The sequence below is a fragment of the Engystomops pustulosus genome, chromosome 1, assembly GCF_040894005.1.
Source record: "Engystomops pustulosus chromosome 1, aEngPut4.maternal, whole genome shotgun sequence".
In the NCBI taxonomy this organism is placed as follows: Eukaryota; Metazoa; Chordata; class Amphibia; order Anura; family Leptodactylidae; genus Engystomops; species Engystomops pustulosus.
In genome coordinates, this window is record NC_092411.1 from 305,882,357 (window position 1) to 305,906,564 (window position 24,208).

Sequence of the window (24,208 nt, forward strand, 5' to 3'; positions counted from 1 at the left end):
CGGGTACAGAGACCCCCCACATGTGGCCGTGACTTCTCCCGGGTACAGAGACCCCCACATATGGCCGTTACTTCTCCCGGGTACAGAGACCCCCCACATGTGGCCGTGACTTCTCCCGAGTGCAGAGACCCCCCCCCCCCACATGTGGCCGTTACTTCTCCCGAGTGCAGAGACCCCCCACATATGGCCGTTACTTCTCCCGGGTACAGAGACCCCCACATATGGCCGTTACTTCTCCTGAGTGCAGAGACCCCCTGTTAGGGTAGGATTCAAGACATCCTGTTTTAGTGCGCGTTGGCTGCGTGTTTCTAATCAATAAGCATGCGTGCACATCATAAGAAATTAATTCAGACAAATTGCTGATTTAAATCTCACTCATGCGATCATGGCCATGGCAAATCTGCACTGGGAGAACTTTATTTGGTTTCATAAAACTATATAGAAATTATGGAAGAAGGAGAAGGGGGCGGAGAATTCCCAGCTCATGTCGTCTCTTGATTGGAGAACTTCCTTGCTGTTGCTTGCTGACGTCTTGTTGACATTCTTTAGCCTTAATTGTTTTCATTATGATCACGAGGCCGGCGCCATCTTATAATGAAGTCTCTGTTACAATGATTTCAGGAAAATAAGACAAGTAGAAATGACAGGATTTGATCTATCAGATTGGTTTACCGTAACAGTCCCCCCTAAATCCTGGAATTTCTCTCAGCTACTCTTAGTCTAGAAGGACCTACAGATCTGCCCATATGTGCTTCGCTCTCCTTTTCACCAGTTGGATGACAGCAGACCCCTGTTGGGTGTGCCCCCATTTAGTGGACTTTCACATATGGGAATCAAATCTCTAATCTACCTCTCCCTACTCCAGGGGATGCTTGATATGTTTCAGGGGTGGTTGATCTCAGAGGGATATCTTCATTATGCAAATTTAGGTAACTTGAGTAAGGAGGTCTTTGGCTTTTCTAACTCATGATACCCCTGATACTTGGTGGACTTGATGAGGGGGACCACACAGCAGTGACAAGAGCAAAATCACAATCCCCAATATCACCCCCACTTACAGGAAACCCTTCCAATCCCCCAACCACAAAGGAACCACAACCACTGAAGGATACTCCAGAGTTTCTCTTGAGGTTCCCTGGACAGTCCTTCAATCTTTTCAAGTGCATGGGTAATGGATCCATAGGGGGAGATGTCATCCGGGATGTACATGCAACAAGCCACTCCCACCATCTTACAGACTCCTCCCTTCTCAGCAAGGATCATGTCCAGAGCCATGCGGTTCTGGGAAACATCTCCGATATAATTCACAAATCTCTGTTGATTACAATAAAAACAGTTAACCCAACCAACAACTTTACTCATAGCTCTCTGGGGAATAATGGACTCTAGACCTGCCTATATCTGATTGTGGGCCTTGTACTCATTTGGGACCCCCACTTGGTGCTCCCACTGTATCTGTATAAACTTTGTCATCTAGGTGCTTCTCTCTTCCAGAATCCTTTGGGATTCTCTACCTTTTCTTATGTGTCTAATCAACCTTATCCCTGGGGATCACGAGAAAGGAATGCACAAGTGTTATCACCGTACACTCACCTTCCCAGCCTCCAGGCCTGACCTGACTCTCCTGTCCCCACAAATCCTGTACACATCAGACATTGCTAATACAGGGTTACCTGTGCTGTCAGTGTTATAGAAGGTCATTGTCTTGTTGCACCAACCGTAGGTAAAGTCTCCTACCCTGGGGGCATCCTGGTCAGCCCTATAGATACAGTGATAGTCATGGTTGGGGTGTCCCTGGGCATACAGTCACCCCTATAGATACAGTGATGGTCATGGTTGCGGTGTCCCTGAGCATACAGTCAGTCCTATAGATACAGTGATGGTCATGGTTGGGGTGTCCCTGAGCATACAGTCAGTCCTATAGATACAGTGATAGTCATGGTTGGGGTGTCCCTGAGCATACAGTCAGTCCTATAGATACAGTGATAGTCATGGTTGGGGTGTCCCCCTGAGCATACAGTCAGTCCTATAGATACAGTGATGGTCATGGTTGGGGTGTCCCTGAGCATACAGTCAGTCCTATAGATACAGTGATAGTCATGGTTGGGGTGTCCCTGAGCATACAGTCAGTCCTATAGATACAGTGATAGTCATGGTTGGGGTGTCCCTGAGCATACAGTCAGTCCTATAGATACAGTGATAGTCATGGTTGGGGTGTCCCTGAGCATACAGTCAGTCCTATAGATACAGTGATAGTCATGGTTGGGGTGTCCCTGAGCATACAGTCAGTCCTATAGATACAGTGATAGTCATGGTTGGGGTGTCCCTGAGCATACAGTCAGTCCTATAGTTACAGTGATAGTCATGGTTGGGGTGTCCCTGAGCATACAGTCAGACCAGCTAGCAAGAAGAATAAGTAAGTTTGCAATAGAAAGCGTGGAAGCGTGCTGACTTCCCTCTAGCTTCACAGAGGTGGCACTGGTCAGCAGGACTTGGAAAGGACCATCATAGCGAGGCTCCAGACTCTCTCTCTGGTGTCTCTTTACCACCACGTAGTCTCCAGGCTTCAGGTTATGCGTCCTGAGGTCTCTGTCTGCATCTGAAAAAGGAATCAGAAACACTTTTGCCGACCTTTTCCCAGGCCTGGCTCAACTGTGTGGCATGTTCCACCTGATTTCCTGCCATCAGTTATAGGGTCTGTGGGAAGTAGGGGCCTAGTCTGGGTGCACAGCCAAAAAGTACTTCAAAGGGGGACAATCCCATCTTTCTGTTGGGTGTGGTCCTAACTGAATGGTGGGCAGCAGGAAGGCACTCGCGCCATGGTTTCCCTGTTACTTCCATGGCCTCCTCTCACTTAGGAGTGCCGTTTAGTCTTTCAATCCCACCACTAACTTGGGGAAGCTAAGGAGTGTTCAAGGCCTGTTCTACACCCAGGAGGGACAAGGTTTCAGTCTTTACCTGTCCAATGAAGTGGGCTCTGCGACCGGACTCTATGGTCTCTGGAAGTCCAAACCTGCAGTCAAAATCTCACTCACCACTTTCTTGGCTGCGGCTCTGGCAGTAGCCTTGGTCATGGGAAAAGCTTCTGGCCACCCTGGAAAGAGATCAATGCACACAAGCACGTACTCCTACGTACCACTTTTTGGTAGCTGGATAAAATCCATCTGCAGTCTCTGGAAGGGATACAGCGGCCTGGGTGTCACCTTCTGTGGGGTCTTTACCACCTTACCCGGGTTGTGGCGGGCACAGACTATACAGGCTTTCACTAGTCTAGTGACAGGGGTAGTAACACCCGGGGAAACCACTGGTGGTTTATGAGCACTAACATGGCCATTTTGGATGTGTGTGTGTGTCCGTGGGATACTTGACTTACTGTCGGGTGCAGGGCTCTGGGCAGGCACACCGTCTCTCCCAGCATCCAGGTCCCATCGGCATCTGGGCTCCAGCTTTCCTCCACACTCCCTTCACTTCTGATGACTCTCGGGCCACCAGGGACTGGAACACCTGTGGATCAAACTTTTAGCTCAGAACTCACTGCTGAAACTTCAGGACAGTCTCTGGGCTCCATCTGTGCAGCTGCCTTCGCCACCCCGTTAGCCACATACTTGCCCTTGGCTTGTGGAGTTACCAAATTGTGTGTGCTTTTACTTTTACTATCCCCACCTCTTGTGGAAGTAAGAGAGCATCCATGAGCTCTTTAATCAGCGTGCCATGCTTAAAGGGGGTCCCTGCAGAGGTGAGGAAATCTCTAGCCTTCCATATGGGTTCATAGTCGTGTTTAGACCCCAGAACTATACCTTCAGTATAGATGTTCACCCTTTTACCTTCCACCAGCTGTAGCGCTTCCCTGAGTGCCGTCACTTCACCTCCTGCGCTGACCTGTGTGGAGGGAGTGGTTCTGCTTGTACTACCTCATGTGCGCCACTAACCACTGTATATCCAGTGCAGAACCGTCTATCTTCTCCTGCAGACCTGGAGCCATCTATGAGAAAAAAACTCAACAACCGGGTTAATTACCCTTCTCTCTCTGAATCCTGGCAGGGTGGCGATAAAATGAAGGATTCAGAGCTGTGCACCTTATCAGTGTGTCCTGGGGAATCAGGAGTGCACACTGGAGTCTGAGCTGTCTGGCCTTTGCTCAGATGCTTGGGTTGTACTTGGGTGAGGGCACTGTGCAAGGTAAGTGGGGTTTTCCATTGCGTCCCCCATGACGGCCCCACTTGGAGGATGACCCCTTGACCTCTGTAGGGACAGGAAGCAGAGAAGTTAAATACCCCACCCCTGGCATCCATACTCCAGTGTCTTCCTGCCCCTACACAGGGCAGGTTGTAGAGAAGATCTCTCCTCTGATCCTTCCATCCAAGAGGGACAGTGAGAGGGGAGCATGTGTGACGCGGGGATCCTCCTCTTACCCCTCCGGTCCAGGACAGCGATCGGTGCATACGACCCTTCCCTTGTCGGCATGTTGGGGCCGGTAGTTCCGGCTCTGTCCGCGACCCCGTGAGGTTAACGACACCCGGACTTCAACAAAATGGCGGCGGCGTGCCTGACACGGCCGCCAGTGACAACTTCCGGTAGCGCACCGGAAGTGAGGTAATCTGTCGCACGGTCCGGAAACAGGCGCGTGGAGCGGTAAGATTTAAAGCTGGCGGGGACGCACAATGATCTGAGGTCTAATGTTCCTGTATTCCGGCGCACCATATCCTCCACTGCGGTCTATTAAGGTATTTTCATTGTAAACTCGGCCTGAGACATTTAATATACAATGACTCAGTATTATATATGGGCTGTATATTTTTCAGGCACCACCATATTGGGCCAAAATTTTGCCTTACCTCACGATCTTGTGTGTCCAAGGCAAGTATGAGCAGCAGTGCATTATATATATATATATATATATATATATATATATATATATATATAACGTTTATTTGAAATATGCTAATATATATATATGTACACATAGGTGCCGTTTTTTGCCATTTACCATTTTTACCATGGAATCTTGTACTATGGATGCTGTGTCTATAGATCCCCCGCCTATAGCTCCTGTGAGTGGTTTCGGGGTATCTAAGTGTTACTGTGGGTCATATCCTAACATACACAAATTAATTTATGCCTAAAGATTTAGTATTACTATTCTTAGATAGTAACACTGTTCTCCTTCTCTGTTGGTAGGAACCGAAAGAGAAGGAGAAGCATAGAGAATCTAAGGATCCACCTCCCAAAGATGCGGGGAAAAGAAAAATTACCTCCCGTCGATGCAACATGTGCTTTTACAAATTGTCTAACGATTATAAAAAAGCAGTTTGCAAGGACTGTATTGATAGTCTCTTGAAAGAGGAAAAGTCATCCTTTATGGACGAAATGAGGACATTTATAAAAGGGGAGGTTCAGTGTTCGTTAGCTTCATCTCTAGCTAACCTAATACCTCAGGAACCTGTACAAAAAAGACAGAGAGTTGAATATCAATCGGGTCAAGTTCGGTCAAGAACTCCTTAGATTTAGATTCAATTCCCTCTACATCAGCAGTAAAAATGGAATCTAAATACCTGTTTATGTCCGAGGATTTAGATCCTCTATTAAAAGCCATGAGAGACACCCTAAAGATTGAAGAGGTTGAAGAACCAACATCTATTCAGGATGAGCTTTTTGGGATCCTTAAGGCTAAAAAGAGACGCGTCTTTCCGATCAATAAGACCCTGAAGGATCTAATCCTTGAGGAATGGAGAGAACCAGAAAATAGAATTTCTATATCAAGAGAGTTTAAGAGTCGTCTATCCTTTGGGGAAGAAGAATCAAAGATCTGGAATTCCTTTCCTAAGGTAGATGTCCAGGTCACAAAAATTGCGAAAAAGACCGATCTCCCCTTTGAAGACTCTATTCAGCTCAAAGATCCCATGGACCGCAAAGCAGACAGCCTGCTGAAAAAGACATGGGAATCGTCTATGTGGAATCTTAAATCGAACATCGCCACTACGTCAGTGTCTCATACCCTTTTTTTCTGGCTATCTGAGCTAGAAAATCACATCAAGGATGGAACACCGAGAGAAATTCTCTTAGAAACAATTCCTGTACTTAAATCAGCAGCAGCCTTTGTTGCGGACGCCTCAGCAGAAGGTGTAAGGTTTAGCGCCAAAGAAGGAGCACTTTCCAATTCGGCAAGGAGAACACTGTGGCTAAGACAGTGGACAGGAGACTTCAGGTCAAAATCTAAACTGTGTGGCCTTCCATTCCAAGGGAATACCTATTTGGACAGGAATTGGATACCATTCTTGAAAAGGCAGCCGATAGGAAGAAGGGCTTTCCGGAGGCAAAAACAACTCAGAAGAAGCAACCCTTTCGGGACCAAAAAGAAAAGAGATTTCCCTATAGAGGGAAAGGAAAGCAGGGGAAATGGAGCTACCCAAAGGGGGGTAGAGGAAGGGGGTTCCTCCTTAGTTCCAGCAACACCACCCCATCATTTAGGAAATGACGCCAGAGTGGGGGGAAGACTCCTGAAATTTCACCAACATTGGATAAAAATTACGCAGAATCCATGGATTTTATCGATGTTGGAAGATGGATACAGGCTGGAAATTACATCTCTTCCTCCCCAAAGATTCTTCCTCACCAGACAACCGTCTCCAGAGCTTGCTCTTCAGTTATGGTCGGAAATTCAGAAGTTATTGAATCTGGATGTCATCATTCCGGTTCCAGAATCAGAAATATGGGAAGGTCACTATTCCCCATTATTCCTAATAAAAAAAAACAACGGGACATTCAGGATGATATGCAACCTGAAAGACCTGAATCAATACATCCTATACAGGAAATTCAAAATGGAGACTGTGAACTCGGCGATCACCCAGATTCCCCCAGAAGCCTTCATGTGCACAATCGACTTGCAGGATGCCTATTATCACGTGCCAATACATCTAGCATCCCAAAAATTTCTCAAGGTTGTGGTCCTCAACCCAGAAGGCATCATAAGTCATTTCCAGTACAAGGCACTTCCCTTCGGAATATCCTCAGCTCCCAGGACATTCTCGAAGATTATCATCGAAATAGTTGCCTTCCTAAGAACAAAAAGGATAATCATAATCCCATATCTGGACGATCTACTAATTGTGGCAAGATCCGAACAAGAGCTAATACATCACAGAGATTTCACAATTACCACCCTCAAACAGTTGGGTTGGATCATAAATTGGGAAAAATCAAATCTGAATCCCAGCAGGGTTATTACGTTCCTGGGGATTTCTCTAAATTCATCACTCCAGATGTCCTTCCTTCCTCAGGGAAAAGTATCAAAACTTTGTCAAGAAGTAGAATTATTTCAGAACAGAGTCAACTGTTCCATAAGAGATGTGATGAAGTTATTAGGCCAACTGACGGCATGTATCCAAGCAGTACAGTGGAGTCAGTTTCATACCCGCAGATTACAAAGTTGGCTCCTATCAGTATGGGACAAAGATCCGACTCATCTAGATTGGAAGATAGAGATCCCTGCAAAGGTCAAAGAAGCTTTAGCCTGGTGGACACATCAAGAGAACCTACAAAAAGGGATAGCTTGGCACCCATGGCCCTTGTGGTCACTCCAGACAGATGCAAGCCGGTCTGGATGGGGGGCAAATTTCGAAGGATCCCTTCTTCAAGGGAAATGGCCTCTATCCATACAAAAACGTTCTTCCAATTACCGGGAGTTGAGAGCAGTGTGGGAAGCCATGAAAGTCAGCGGAGATTTAATGAAATCCCACCATTTAAGAATATACTCAGACAATGTCACCACAGTGGCATATCTACGTCACCAAGGGGGCACAAAGAATTTGGATCTTCTTCTTCTATCAGAAAAGATCTTCAGTTGGTCAGAACAGAACATATTATCCCTATCTGCAGTTCATCTGAAAGGAGAAGAAAATACGGTAGCAGACTACCTAAGCAGGAAAACCATCAACCAGCACGAATGGTGCTTGATCAACGAGATCTTCAAACATCTAACCCAAAAATGGGGTGTTCCAAAAATAGATCTATTCGCAACCCGCACAAATGCAAAGACAAAGCTTTTCTTCTCGCTAGACAGTTCAACACCTATGAACCAACTAGATGCGTTCAGACATCCCTGGAATGCGGCACTGATGTATGCCTTTCCACCAATACCAGTAATCTCCAGAGTGATTCAGAAGATCCAAAGAGAGAAGGCAAAAGTAATCCTCGTGGTGCCCTGCTGGCCAAAAAAGGTATGGTTTCCATCACTCAGGAGGCTATCTCTGGAAGAACCTATTCACCTCCCTCCTCGTGCGGACCTACTATTCCAGGGACCACTTCTACACCCAAATCCCCAGGCTCTCCAATTATCAGCATGGATCCTGAAAGGGAATTGCTAAAAACCAAGGGCTTGTCCCACAAGGTTATCTCCACCTTAAAGGCGAGTCGGAAACCTGTCACTCAGGCTATTTACTTCCGCATATGGAATAAGTTTGTAACATTCTGTGGACCTGAGATTCCTAACCAGAACTCTCCCAATATTTCCCAGGTATTGGATTTCCTCCAAGCAGGGTTTGACAAGGGCCTGAAGACCAGCTCTTTGAAGGTCCAGATATCTGCGTTGAGTGCCTTCTTCGATAGTCCTCTAGCGGATCACCAATGGGTAAGGAGATTTATAAGAGCTACTTCCCGACTAAAACCTACCATAAGAATAGCTGTCCCAAGTTGGGACTTATCTGTTGTCTTAAATTATCTTACCGGTCCTCCATTTGAGCCATTAGACTCAAAAAATATTAAAGAATTGACGCTCAAATTAACCTTTCTCATTGCCATAACATCAGCCAGGCGTCTAGGAGAAATCCAGGCATTATCTATCAAAGAACCATACCTGAAAGTATCTGAAGATAGAATAACATTAATGCTTGATAAAAATTTTATTCCCAAGGTGTCCTCTAGCTTCCATCTAAGCCAGGAGATTATCTTACCTACATTCTGTCGAAATCCGAAAACTCCGAAGGAAGAAGAATGGCACTCTCTTGATGTCAGAAGGATTCTTCTCTTCTACCTGGAAACAACAAGGCAATGGCGAAAGGACTCAAATATCCTTCTACAGTTTAGCGGGAAAAACAAAGGCACGAGAGCTTCAAAATCCACTATAGCAAGATGGATCAAAACTGTCATTAAAAATGCCTATGTAGCTCAAAATATGTCTATACTTGGAACAATTAGAGCTCATTCCACACGGGCCATGGCAACCTCATGGGCCGAAAAAAGGGGAGCTTCCATTAATGAAATTTGTAGGGCAGCAACATGGTCTAGTCAAATGACATTTGTAAAACACTATAGGTTAGACCTACAGAGTACAAAAGAACTAGCATTTGGCAGAAAAGTACTTCAAGCTGTTGTCCCTCCCTGAAAAAAATTAATCTGTTATGTCTCCAAGTGGGGCCGTCATGGGGGACACAATGGAAAATGGGAATTATTCTCACCGTTAATTCGGTTTCCATTAGTCCACCATGACGGCCCATATATATTTCCCACCCATGTATATTATACTGTACTTTATGGAAAAATTGTGTGTGATTTAACATACAATAAATGAGTTGCATCCGCTGCCGGTGTAGTTATTTGGTAGTCACTGGAGTATGGATGCCGGGGGTGGGGTATTTAACTTCTCTGCTTCCTGTCCCTACAGAGGTCAAGGGGTCATCCTCCAAGTGGGGCCGTCATGGTGGACTAATGGAAACCGAATTAACGGTGAGAATAATTCCCATTTTCACAGTAACTGAGTGATCTAGGGTCTAGGATCAACTCACTGGCCTTGCTGAGCAGATTGCTGGCTGCAGCTACTGACACATGAGGGGCTCCCCTCACGACTGAGTCTAACCGGGCCTAATAGTGGGCCACTGGGAAGGCCACCATGTTCCTGGGCTAGGATACCTGTGGCCTAGATACTCGGTGCAAAATAAAACAAAAGGTCTGGTTCAATAGGATGTGCCTAGGGCCGTGGCAGACAGGATTTGCCAGCTTAAGGCTATGGAATGCATCAATTGCCTCCTGACTAAGGGCAAATAGGGAAGAGGCAATGCAGTCAGAAAGGGGCAACATCAGGCTGGGGGCAGCAGACCTTATCCTAGGCCTGCAGTAGCTGGCCAGTCCTAGAAACATGTGAAGAGGCTTAGGGCCTCAGGACAGGGGCATATTCTGGACTGCCAGCTTTCTTTCCTCTGTCAGGTATCTGCCTGTGGCTGAGAAGCAGTGGCCTAGGAAGACCACCATCTCCTGGCAGTACTGAAGTTTGTCTTTGGAAACTTTGCAACCCCTCTGGAACAGAAAGCACATAAGGTCAATAAATGCATCCTGGCAAACAAAAACAGTAGGTCATCCGCATACTGATAAGGAGAACATCCAGTAAGGGGCCAGTCTGTCAGTCTACTCCCTGCAGGGCCGTGGGGTATTGGCTGGGTGAGTTTTACCCCCCTTGTGGGAATCTACATCAGGTGTACTGGAATACTGAACTGGTAAAGGAAAATAGGTACTGGCAATCTTCATATAGGGGCACAGAGAGAACACTTGCCAAATCAATAACAGTGAATAATATGCCACTCTCGGGGACTGCTGCCAGTTTGGGCTAGGGACCACTGGGCTTCAGTACACTCATTGGCAGCTTAGAGATCATGGACCATGCTACATGTATCCGGCTGTTCTTTCTGGGTCTTTTCTTGACCGGGAATGGACTAAAATCATCAGGCTAGCAGGGCAGAGTCACACATCAGTTCTACAATGAAAGACACCAACTCTGTTTGGGGGGGCCGTTCAGAAGAGGGACTGTTCTCGCTAACATCCTTGTCCATAACCACCCCCCCTTGTCCTGCCCTGTTGGGGCCGTCTCCGCCACTCACTACAGTAATGTCGCCTCCCCGCAACGCCCACTTGGGTCGGTCAGTTGAGACTTCCGGAAATGTTGTTAGTCTCACTTTGGCATGGTCTGTGAAACATCCTCTATTCCCTCTGAACGTCAATGTGTCCCTTCACCACATCTCCAGCCCAGTGTTGTGTGCTTCCTATAAAGTTCTGGCCAGACTCCAGCTTCTTAACAAAATCCAGGTACACTTATGTTGGTTTTTAATCAAAAAGGAACAAAAGTCAGTCATAGGCTCTGTAATACAGTTGGGGGGCTTGTTCTTGCTTAGTCTGTTCGTGGGGTACACAGGAGGACATCACATCATATTGTATTCACAAGCAGTTCCTTCAAGTTTTTTTTTTTTTTTTTTTAGATTGTCAGGGAGAACTCTAAACGCAGCGATCTGCCCCCCCCCCCTCACCTCCCTTTTTGAAAAACAATTTACTAGCCTGTGAAAAACAAGATAACAGAACACAGATTCCAAGCAACTCAATATGGAGAAATTCAGTTTTCTGTGAACATCAAGGTCACTGTCTCTCTCGTAGATAAGACAGACACAGCATTCAGGCAAAGCCCTAGACTTACATGTCAGTCCTTTACAAAAGAAAACGCAGCTCCAACAGCCCCCACCCTTTTGTTAACCCCTAACGCCAGAAAGCAGGTACCGGACACATTGCAACACTTTTTATAGTAATTTTTCTCTAATTGTCGGGATCAAATAAAACAACATCCCACACTCCAGGACCCCTATCAGACGCCTGAAACGGTGAAATATCACCAGCCGGCATCTTCTCTAACCACCAGATACAGGGGTGGAGTCTGCATTACAGGGGCCATTTTTCTCTCCCTAAAAAAATATAATTAAATCTCTTTTTCTCAAATTCTTTCCACATCAAAAACTTTGAAATATCCCTTATCGCCTGTCTCTTTCTTCAATGGGCACTCTGAAGGATTTCTGTCACTCTGTCCTCGTCCGTCCGTCAAAGTCAGAGGCTCTAAGTGTCTGTTTGCAAATCAAGTTTTCCCACTTGTACAATCATCAGATCCTCTAGCACATCCCAAAACTCTCAAACTTTCACTATTACTTTTCTTTTCACTGCAAACCTACCAGCCCTTCTGTTCCATCATATCAACTTGCACTTTTCCATCAGTCCTACTTAACTGAACAACCTTCTGTCTACCTAAATCTTTCCCTTCCCTGCACTGAACTATCGCTAGCGCACCAGTGGTTCCCTCTGGTAGGACGTCCTTTCTCTTCCGAGACCACAGAATTTATCCCGAGACCCTTACCGTGCAGCTGCTCACGGCTTAAGGGCTGACCTTCAAGCTCCCCGATCACCAGTTACCGAGACTTAGCTCACTGCATGTCAGTTAGAGGTTTATTAGAAGGTCCCTGCTTAACGATCTCAATCCTGTCCGAATTCCTTGTCAATTTTCCCTGACAAAAATCAAATCCCTGACTTTCGGCCTATTATCCACTATCCTGGCCGCCTGTATCAGAACCCCAGAAATTTATCCCTTGTCTGCTTTTTTTTCAAAGTCCCAGGCACTTGTCCTGTGCCTTCTTTTCCCTGCGGTCTCTTTCTCCATTTCTCTCAGTATCATATCTTTTGTGACCTTGGAACGTCCTCCCCCACCCTTTCTTTTCTTGCTCAGCAAAGCGCATACACAGCAGCCAAGGCACTTCTCATACAGAGCTATATAACAATTCAGACCCCGATGCAGGACACCAGGTGGCTATACATATTTACCCTCCAATCCCAGCTGTGTACAGCCATAGGTATCACCTGCGTGTTTCTAATCAATAAGCATGTGTGCACTCATAAGAAATTAATTCAGACAAATTGCTGATTTAAATCTCACTCATGCGATCATGGCCATGGCAAATCTGCACTGGGAGAACTTTATTTGGTTTCATAAAACTATATAGAAATTATGGAAGAAGGAGAAGGGGCGGAGAATTCCCAGCTCATGTAGTCTCTTGATTGGAGAACTTCCTTTGACGTCAGGATTGAAGTCTTGTTGACATTCTTTAGCCATTCTTGTTTTCATTATAATCACGAGGCCGGCGCCATCTTATAATGAAGTCTCTGTTACAACGCTTTTAGGAAAATAGGACAAGTAGAAATGACAGGATTTGATCAGCTAAGTTTACCTTAACACCCCCACACGTGGCCGTGACTTCTCCCGAGTGCAGAGACCCCCCACACGTGGCCGTTACTTCTCCCGAGTGCAGAGACCCCCCCACACGTGGCCGTTACTTCTCCCGAGTGCAGAGACCCCCCACATGTGGCCGTTACTTCTCCCGAGTGCAGAGACCCCCCACATGTGGCCGTTACTTCTCCCGAGTGCAGAGACCCCCCACATGTGGCCGTTACTTCTCCCGAGTGCAGAGACCCGCCACATGTGGCCATTACTTCTCCCGAGTGCAGAGACCCCCCACATGTGGCCGATTCTGATCATTTGTTCATGATAATAATCTGCAATACCGACGTATAATACTGTAGTGCAGGGTATTAGCAGTGTCAGCCTATGCACATGCTCATCATAGATGGCATCTTTCAGGCAGTGCCTAATTGGACCCCAGAGCTGCCATTACAACAATCTGTGCCCCCGAAGACGGCGCGCGGGGGGGGGGAAGAGGGGGAGATTGTGGGGGAAAGACCCCTGGAAGGCAGGTCAAATGCCGTGGTTGCGCTGACCACAGCATTTAACGGATTTAACACCCGCGATCAGAGCCACTTACGTGTGTCCCGATGCAGGTTCAGCTCAGTGGCAGATATAGGGGTTAGGGGAACCTTCTATGTAAAGCTACATTAAGGCGGATGTTACCCGCAGTACCCTAGCACAGTGAGCACACGGTGGAGTGCGGGGAGAGTGCTGCTCACCCATGCCTGTCTCCATAGGAATATATGGCCCATGGCGTCATATTCCGTCAATAGATAGGACATGTCCTACGTGTGCTGCACCGTGAGTCCATTGCGATGTATATCAGGGGATGGTATATCAGGGTTATATCCCCAGATGTGTCACCCCCTATAATCACACAGGAAACACAAGGTATGAGGGGAGAATCCCCGGATGTAATCACACAGGAAGTACAAGGTGTGAGGGGAGAATCCCCGGATGAAATCACACAGGAAGTACAAGGTGTGAGGGGAGAATCCCCGGATGTAATCACACAGGAAGTACAAGGTGTGAGGGGAGAATCCCCGGATGTAATCACACAGGAAGTACAAGGTGTGAGGGGAGAATCCCCGGATGAAATCACACAGGAAGTACAAGGTGTGAGGGGAGAATCCCCGGATGTAATCACACAGGAAGTACAAGGTGTGAGGGGAGAATCCCCGGATGAAATCACACAGGAAGTACAAGGTGTGAGGAGAGAATCCCCGGATGTAATCACACAGGAAGTACAAGGTGTGAGGGGAGAATCCCCGGATGTTATCACACAGGAAGTACAAGGTGTGAGGGGAGAATCCCCGGATGTTATCACACAGGAAGTACAAGGTGTGAGGGGAGAATCCCCGGATGTTATCACACAGGAAGTACAAGGTGTGAGTGGAGAATCCCCGGATGTAATCACACAGGAAGTACAAGGTGTGAGGGGAGAATCCCCGGATGTAATCACACAGGAAGTACAAGGTGTGAGTGGAGAATCCCCGGATGTTATCACACAGGAAGTACAAGGTGTGAGTGGAGAATCCCCAGATGTAATCACACAGGAAGTACAAGGTGTGAGGGGAGAATCCCCGGATGTAATAACACAGGAAGTACAAGGTGTGAGGAGAGAATCCCCGGATGTAATCACACAGGAAGTACAAGGTGTGAGTGGAGAATCCCCGGATGTAATCACACAGGAAGTACAAGGTGTGAGGGGAGAATCCGCGGATGTAATCACACAGGAAGTACAAGGTGTGAGGGGAGAATCCGCGGATGTAATCACACAGGAAGTACAAGGTGTGAGGGGAGAATCCGCGGATGTAATCACACAGGAAGTACAAGGTGTGAGGGGAGAATCCGCGGATGTAATCACACAGGAAGTACAAGGTGTGAGGGGAGAATCCCCGGATGTTATCACACAGGAAGTACAAGGTGTGAGTGGAGAATCCCCAGATGTAATCACACAGGAAGTACAAGGTGTGAGGGGAGAATCCCCGGATGTAATCACACAGGAAGTACAAGGTGTGAGGGGAGAATCCGCGGATGTAATCACACAGGAAGTACAAGGTGTGAGGGGAGAATTCCCGGATGTAATCACACAGGAAGTACAAGGTGTGAGGGGAGAATCCCCGGATGTGTCACCTGATGTAATCACACAGGAAGTACAAGGTGTGAGGGGAGAATCCCCGGATGTAATCACACAGGAAGTACAAGGTGTGAGGAGAGAATCCCCGGATGTGTCACCTGATGTAATCACACAGGAAGTACAAGGTGTGAGGGGAGAATCCCCGGATGTAATCACACAGGAAGTACAAGGTGTGAGGGGAGAATCCCCGGATGTGTCACCTGATGTAATCACACAGGAAGTACAAGGTGTGAGGGGAGAATTCCCGGATGTAATCACACAGGAAGTACAAGGTGTGAGGGGAGAATCCCCGGATGTGTCACCTGATGTAATCACACAGGAAGTACAAGGTGTGAGGGGAGAATCCCCGGATGTTATCACACAGGAAGTACAAGGTGTGAGGGGAGAATCCCCGGATGTTATCACACAGGAAGTACAAGGTGTGAGGGGAGAATCCCCGGATGTTATCACACAGGAAGTACAAGGTGTGAGGGGAGAATCCCCGGATGTTATCACACAGGAAGTACAAGGTGTGAGGAGAGAATCCCCGGATGTAATCACACAGGAAGTACAAGGTGTGAGGGGAGAATCCCCGGATGTGTCACCTGATGTAATCACACAGGAAGTACAAGGTGTGAGGGGAGAATCCCCGGATGTAATCACACAGGAAGTACAAGGTGTGAGGGGAGAATCCCCGGATGTGTCACCTGATGTAATCACACAGGAAGTACAAGGTGTGAGGGGAGAATCCCCGGATGTAATCACACAGGAAGTACAAGGTGTGAGGGGAGAATCCCCGGATGTGTCACCTGATGTAATCACACAGAAAGTACAAGGTGTGAGGGGAGAATCCCCGGATGTTATCACACAGGAAGTACAAGGTGTGAGGGGAGAATCCCCGGATGTTATCACACAGGAAGTACAAGGTGTGAGGGGAGAATCCCCGGATGTAATCACACAGGAAGTACAAGGTGTGAGGGGAGAATCCCCGGATGTGTCACCTGATGTAATCACACAGGAAGTACAAGGTGTGAGGGGAGAATCCCCGGATGTAATCACACAGGAAGTACAAGATGTGAGTGGAGAATCCCCGGATGTAATCACACAGGAAGTACAAGGTGTGAGGGGAGAATCCCCGGATGTAATCACACAGGAAGTACAAGGTGTGAGGGGAGAATCCCCGGATGTTATCACACAGGAAGTACAAGGTGTGAGGGGAGAATCCCCGGATGAAATCACACAGGAAGTACAAGGTGTGAGGGGAGAATCCCCGGATGTGTCACCTGATGTAATCACACAGGAAGTACAAGGTGTGAGGGGAGAATCCCCGGATGTAATCACACAGGAAGTACAAGATGTGAGTGGAGAATCCCCGGATGTTATCACACAGGAAGTACAAGGTGTGAGGGGAGAATCCCCGGATGTAATCACACAGGAAGTACAAGGTGTGAGGGGAGAATCCCCGGATGTAATCACACAGGAAGTACAAGGTGTGAGGGGAGAATCCCCGGATGTAATCACACAGGGAGGACTGCAGCCACTGAGCTCCGCCCCCATCTATCGGGTCACATGGTCCTGACATCATCACAGGTCCTCGGACCTCAGAGCTACGCCCCCATCTACCGCTGATATGGTGGTGACGTCACCGCAAGTCCTCCAGCTCCTGAGCTTCGCTCACGTATAACGGTCACATGACTATGACGTCATCACCGCCCTTCAGCCCCTGAGCTCCGGCACCGGTCACATGGTGGTGACGTCACCGCAGGTCCTCGGCTGCGGGCAGGTAGGTGCTGGTGTCTCTGGTGGTGACGGCTGGGAGCAGGGAGGACTCTCTATATCCACACGTGTCCTCGATACCCGCTCACCAGCAGGGGGCGCAGCACACAGGGGAGGAGGCGGGGTGCAGGAGGGAGGAGTCACCAGCAGGGGGCGCAGCACACAGGGGAGGAGGCGGGGCCCGGGAGTGCAGGAGGGAGGAGTCACCAGCAGGGGGCGCAGCACACAGGGGAGGCGGCGGGGCACGGGAGTGCAGGGCGGAGTCACCAGCAGGGGGCGCAGCACACAGGGGAGGAGGCGGGGCCCGGGAGTGCAGGAGGGAGGAGTCACCAGCAGGGGGCGCAGCACACAGGGGAGGAGGCGGGGCCCGGGAGTGCAGGGCGGAGTCACCAGTAGGGTGAGCAGCACACAGGGGAGGAGGCGGGACCCGGGAGTGCAGGAGGGAGGAGTCACCAGCAGGGGGCGAAGCACACAAGGGAGGAGGCGGGGCCCGGGTGTGCAGGAGGGAGGAGTCACCAGCAGGGGGCGCAGCACACAGGGGAGGAGGCGGGGCCCGGGAGTGCAGGAGGGAGGAGTCACCAGCAAGGGGCGCAGGACACAGGGGAGGAGGCGGGGCCCGGAGTGCACTAGGGAGGAGCCACCAGCACAGGAGGGAGACCGCCTCCTGTGACCGGGGGAGGAGAGAGAGATCTCCCCCCTGTGACCGGGGGAGGAGAGAGACCCTCCCCTGTGACCGGGGGAGGTGAGAGAGACCGCCCCCCCTGTGACTGGGGGAGGAGAGAGATACCACCCCCCCTGTGACTGGGGGAGGAGAGAGATACCACCCCCCCTGTGACTGGGGGAGGAGAGAGAGACCGCCCCCCCCCCTGTGACCGGGGGAGGAGAGAGAGACCGCCCCCCTGTGACCATGGGAGGAGAGAGAGACCGCCCCCCTGTGACCATGGGAGGAGAGAGAGACCGCCCCCCTGTGACCGGGGGAGGAGAGAGAGACCGCCCCCCTGTGACCGGGGGAGGAGAGAGAGACCGCCCCCCCCCCCTGTGACCGGAGGAGGAGAGAGAGACCGCCCCCCCCCCCCCCCTGTGACCGGGGGAGTAGAGAGAGACCGCCCCCCCCTGTGACCGGGGGAGGAGAGAGAGACCGCCCCCCCCTGTGACCGGGGGAGTAGAGAGAGACCGCCCCCCTGTGACCGGGGGAGGAGAGAGAGACCGCCCCCCCCCCCTGTGACCGGGGGAGGAGAGAGAGACCGCCCCCCCTGTGACCGGGGGAGGAGAGAGAGAGACCGCCCCCCCCCCCTGTGACCGGGGGAGGAGAGAGAGACCGCCCCCCCCCTTGTGACCGGGGGAGGAGAGAGAGACCGCCCCCCCCTGTGACCGGGGGAGGAGAGAGAGACCGCCCCACTGTGACCGGGGGAGGAGAGAGAGACCGCCCCCCTGTGACCGGGGGAGGAGAGAGAGACCGCCCCCCCCCTTGTGACCGGGGGAGGAGAGAGAGACCGCCCCCCCCTGTGACCGGGGGAGGAGAGAGAGACCGCCCCACTGTGACCGGGGGAGGAGAGAGAGACCGCCCCCCTGTGACCGGGGGAGGAGAGAGAGACCGCCCCCCTGTGACCGGGGGAGGAGAGAGAGACCGCCCCCCTGTGACCGGGGGAGGAGAGAGACCGCCCCCCCCCCTTTGACCGGGGGAGGAGAGAGAGACCGCCCCCCTGTGACCGGGGGAGGAGAGAGAGACCGCCCCCCCCCCCTGTGACTGGGGGAGTAGAGAGACCGCCCCCCCCTGTGACCTGGGGAGGAGAGAGAGACCGCCCCCCCCCCCCTGTGACCTGGGGAGGAGAGAGAGACCGCCCCCCCCCCTGTGACCGGGGGAGGAGAGAGAGACCGCCCCTCTGTGACCGGGGGAGGAGAGAGACCGCCCCCTGGGAGTAGAGAGAGACCGCCCCCCTGTGATCGGGGGAGGAGAGAGAGACCGCCCCCCCCCCCTGTGATCGGGGGAGGAGAGAGAGACCGCCCCCCCCCCTGTGACCGGGGGAGGAGAGAGAGACCGCCCCCCTGTGACCGGGGGAGGAGAGAGAGACCGCCCCCCTGTGACCGGGGGAGGAGAGAGAGACCGCCCCCCTGTGATCGGGGGAGGAGAGAGAGACCGCCCCCCTGTGATCGGGGGAGGAGAGAGAGACCGCCCCCCCCTGTGACCGGGGGAGGAGGGAGAGACCGCCCGCCTGTGACCGGGGGAGGAGAGAGAGACCGCCCCCCTGTGACCGGGGGAGGAGAGAGAGACCGCCCCCCTGTGACCGGGGGAGGAGAGAGAGACCGCCCCCCTGTGACCGGGGGAGGAGAGAGAGACCGCCCCCCTGTGACCGGGGGAGGAGAGAGAGACCGCCCCCCTGTGACCGGGGGAGGAGAGAGAGACCGCCCCCCTGTGACCGGGGGAGGAGAGAGAGACCGCCCCCCTGTGACCGGGGGAGGAGAGAGAGACCGCCCCCCCGTGACCGGGGGAGGAGAGAGAGACCGCCCCCCCCCCCTGTGACCGGGGGAGGAGAGAGAGACCGCCCCCCTGTGACCGGGGGAGGAGAGAGAGACCGCCCCCCCCCCCCTGTGACCGGGGGAGGAGAGAGAGACCGCCCCCCCCCCCTGTGACCGGGGGAGGAGAGAGACCGCCCCTCTGTGACCGGGGGAGGAGAGAGACCGCCCCTCTGTGACCGGGGGAGGAGAGAGAGACCGCCCCCCCCCCTGTGACCGGGGGAGGAGAGAGACCGCCCCTCTGTGACCGGGGGAGGAGAGAGACCGCCCCCTGGGAGTAGAGAGAGACCGCCCCCTGGGAGGAGGGTTCGGCGTCTTGTACCATGTAGATAACAATATGAATGGATTCTCCGGGTCTGTATTACTCGTAGGGAAGCCTAAAGCTTAGAATAGCCTGGGCAGCGCGGCAGTGACATCATGGACAGATAACGTTACATCCTCACGTCTGCGTGTAGCTAACTCATTTGTGGACTATTCTACTGAAATGTATAAAATGTGGAGTAGAGAACGAAAGGATTTGATTGGAGGATGAATTACATGTAAATGAGACTTCCATCTCCTAGCCCTCAGACTGACGAGGGGACATTATGGAACTACAAGTATGGAAGCAGCGCAGGGTCAAAAGCCTTCAGAGTAGGACTACGGCTACGGAAGCTGATTAGGACCAAAAAGGGGAAACGGATACTCAAAGAACAAGCAGATTAATCGAAAGCTCAAAATCAGGAAAACGAGTTCAGCCGATTGATGGTTCGCGATATCCTGGAATCAAATAGAGAAAAGATCTGTACATCCGGGAGGGCACGCCGGGATCTGTACATCCGGGAGGGCACGCCGGGATCTGTACATCCGGGAGGGCACGCCGGGATCTGTACCTCCGGGAGGGCACGCCGGGATCTGTACATCCGGGAGGGCGCGCCGGGATCTGTACATCCGGGAGGGCGCGCCGGGATCTGTACATCCGGGAGGGCGCGCCGGGATCTGTACATCCGGGAGGGCGCGCCGGGATCTGTACATCCGGGAGGGCGCGCCGGGATCTGTACATCCGGGAGGGCTCGCCGGGATCTGTACCTCCGGGAGGGCTCGCCGGGATCTGTACCTCCGGGAGGGCTCGCCGGGATCTGTACATCCGGGAGGGCTCGCCGGGATCTGTACATCCGGGAGGGCTCGCCGGGATCTGTACATCCGGGAGGGCGCGCCGGGATCTGTACCTCCGGGAGGGCGCGCCGGGATCTGTACATCCGGGAGGGCTCGCCGGGATCTGTACCTCCGGGAGGGCGCGCCGGGATCTGTACATCCGGGAGGGCTCGCCGGGATCTGTACCTCCGTGAGGGCGCGCCGGGATCTGTACCTCCGGGAGGGCGCGCCGGGAGCTGTACCTCCGGGAGGGCGCGCCGGGATCTGTACATCCGGGAGGGCGCGCCGGGATCTGTACATCCGGGAGGGCGCGCCGGGATCTGTACATCCGGGAGGGCGCGGCGGGAGCTGTACATCCGGGAGGGCGCAGCGGGAGCTGTACATCCGGGAGGGCGCGCCGGGAGCTGTACATCCGGGAGGGCGCGCCGGGAGCTGTACATCCGGGAGGGCGCGCCGGGAGCTGTACATCCGGGAGGGCGCGCCGGGAGCTGTACATCCGGGAGGGCGCGCCGGGATCTGTACCTCCGGGAGGGCGCGCCGGGATCTGTACCTCCGGCAGGGCGCGCCGGGATCTGTACCTCCGGCAGGGCGCGCCGGGATCTGTACCTCCGGCAGGGCGCGCCGGGAGCTGTACCTCCGGGAGGGCACGCCGGGAGCTGTACCTCCGGGAGGGCATGGCGGAGAGTACAATAGGGCAGATTTACTTACCCGGTCCTGTTGTGATCCCGCAGTGCTTTGTCCGACGAGGATTCGGGTCTGCTGCGATTCACTAAGATCATGCGTCCGAGTTCCTGCATCCGTTGCTTCTGTGCCGAGTTCCGCTGGAGTTCACCTTCTTCTTCCCGGTGCTTGTAAGTGCGTGATCTTGCGACACATTTCTAATAGTTGAATCCAGCGTGTTGTCCGAATCCGTCGGGTGGTCCGACGGCCACGCCCCCCGATTTCTCGCATGCAAGCTGGCGCCGATACGGCAAAATCCGACGTGTGCGCCAAAATCCCTGGGCAATTCAGCGCAAAAAGGAAATTGTCGGGAAACCCGGTAAAAATGTTCATATTGTAAGTGACGCATCTTACGTTGTATGACATATATCACGTATGACATGTTATTCGTTGTATTGTTACACACAAGGGATGATCCTGTTCTGATACATTTACAGCACAAGGCTCCTGGCTTTTCCACATTACTTTATGGCGTCCATAATAAAAGCAAATCCATTTATTATGGTAGCAGACTGTCTATAAATAATCTTGTTGTGGAAGATATTCTGTTATCATATTATAGCATACAATAAAGCATTACATATCGTATAATCTTTAGTTATGTGTGCACAAGTGTGTGTATTAAGAGAAAAGTGCACATCACGCTGGAAACTTCAGGTAAACTTATTTTTTAAATAAACGTAACAAAATTGAAAAACTTGGAGGTGATTTACAAATAACAGACAGGATATGAGAGGGTAGTGGGATTTAGGGGAGGCGTACGACAAGGGAGCAGGGAGGGGGCCAATGCAAGTGTCTCCTACTCCACACCTACACTTATCATACATGTGGGTTGCCGTCTGCGGTCAAGCAATCATGTAGGGCGGGGATGGACCTGTAATCAATCCAAGCGGACCTAATGTCATTGAATTGCTCATATCTGCCCTCATATCTGCGATACCGCGGTTTAAAACACTAACAAAAATCAGCTCCGGCACCAGCTCACCCTGAGCTGGTGCTCGGTATTTCCTTCTTACACCTACCACTTCAAGTGGTAGGTTTCCTTTAAAGATGGCCCGCGAGAGATCTTGTATGGGTCCACATTCCCACCAAATATGGAGCATGGAACCTACCCCATTACCACAGCGCTATACCATTGGGTCAGGATTTCATAATTTAGTTTTTGCATGTGGGCAGAAACTGATGACTTGTGCGTCGAGCTTAGCGCCTTCTGCCATTGCGGAGGGGTAAATGATTTGTTAAGTTCCCTTTCCCGGGCACTTGCGCATCCTGGACGGGTGTCCGCCATGTCCACCCATGTCAAAGTAGAATAGACCAAGGAGATCGCATGAGGAGGTGCAGAGGAGGGGGGGCAGAGGTCTTCAAATGAAGAGTTAGTCAGCAGACTCTCCATCTCTCCCAGTGAGGAGACATACCCTGTTTCCCCTAAAATAAGACATCCCCTGAAAATAAGACCTAGTACAATTTTGCTAAGTCTTAGAAATATAAGGCCTCCCCTGAAAATAAGACCTAGCGGCAGTCATTCCAGCAGCTCCCCCCGGGACATACATTAGTATTAGGAAATCTTTTAGATGCTGCAGAAGGTTGTGACATAGGGAAGAATTAATGGAATAAAATCTCTGACTGTTGTGCTGCAAATGTGATACCAGCAGCCTCCAAGATAAGAAGGGCCATGTATGGAAAGTGCTTTTACTAAACATGAGACTGGGGCCAATGATTCTAATAGAAATGGAGTCACAAGAAATACAGCAGGAAATTCAGAGTTTGGAGAGTTATAAGAGAAGTAGATTTTTTTTGTTCATCGATAAATGTAAATTCTTGTTCTTGGAAAAATAAGAATCCCCTGAAAATAAGACCTAGCGCCTCTTAAGGAGCAAAAATTAATATAAGACACTGTCTTATTTTCGGGGAAACAGGGTAGTTCCGGATTTGAAAGTATAGGAGCCATCTGGTCGATGGAACACCAAGTAGGGTCATCACCTCGATCTGAGGTCGGATTCCTGTGTCCGTTATGATGTCCTTCAGTCTGGGTAAATGTGAGGAGTTTGTGCATGACAATGTGCAGAGTTCCGCAATGGCAGGGTTACCAAGTAACAGAGTGAGTGGGCCCGGAGACTTTATTAATCCGGAGGTGTGTGCAAACTTGTGCCATGAGGTTAGGGGGAGTGTTAGAAGTGGTGATAGGCCTTTATGAGGGAGTCGTGTAGGCCACCAGAATGCTCACAGTGCCTGTGTGGGGCTGTAATTCAGTTCCATCTCCACCCAGAGTTTTGAGGAAAGCTTATGGATGATGTCTAGAACATAGGTGGCAATTTTTGCCTTATAGTAGCTGAAAACATCTGGGAGCCCTGTACCTCCATCAAGTTTATGTAACATTAGTGTCGGATGCGAGGTCAGGAGCCACGCCAGACTAAGTTTTGAGTCGTGCCCTGGCGAGCCATGAGCCACATTTGTCTCCATGTTCATAATAGCTCTTACGTAGGCGATTACGCGCACAGTGGGTCTTTTGGACCAAGCTCTTCTATTATTTTATGTCTTATAGCAGATAATTCTGCCTTAATAGGGTCGGATGGGGAGGATTTATTATGGGTTTCAAGTCTCTCTAATTCAGTTAATGACGATTGAAGTTCGTGTGTGTGCTTTTTTAAGGCGTGAGCCATGTGACATTAGGACACCACTTATATTACCTTTTAACGTCTCCCACATCCGGGGGGCGTTGGAGTTTTGAACATCGTTATCTGTAAGAAATGTGTGGATAGTGTTTTTGATATCTGTGACGCATAGGGCGTCATTTAATAGGATAGGTGATCTATCCTGTGATCTATCCTGTGGTAGCTGTTTGTGCTTGGGAGTGGCATGAATAATCCTTATCATGTTGATGTAGGATTCTCCAGAAACCGAAGGGG

At 51.0% G+C, this 24,208-nt stretch overlaps 1 protein-coding gene and 1 long non-coding RNA gene across 12 annotated transcripts in view; one reads left to right on the forward strand and one right to left on the reverse strand.

Moving 5' to 3' along the window:
* LOC140085132 (uncharacterized) overlaps positions 1 to 24,208 on the forward strand; it is a 116,814-nt gene that overhangs the window by 75,902 nt on the left and 16,704 nt on the right. Inside the window, exon 1 of one of the 11 annotated variants that reach the window (XM_072126515.1) lies at positions 16,654 to 16,941. The exons of the other annotated variants lie outside the window; for them this stretch is intronic. The gene's annotated coding sequence lies outside the window, so the exon portion shown is untranslated. Of the gene's footprint in view, positions 1 to 16,653; positions 16,942 to 24,208 lie in introns of those variants that run through there. 11 annotated transcript variants of the gene reach the window in all.
* On the reverse strand, positions 397 to 4,301 carry LOC140085319 (uncharacterized). Its single transcript, XR_011849958.1, has 2 exons — positions 1,113 to 4,301; positions 397 to 603 (listed from the first exon to the last, which is right to left on the reverse strand). It is a non-coding gene; the product is annotated as an uncharacterized lncRNA (long non-coding RNA).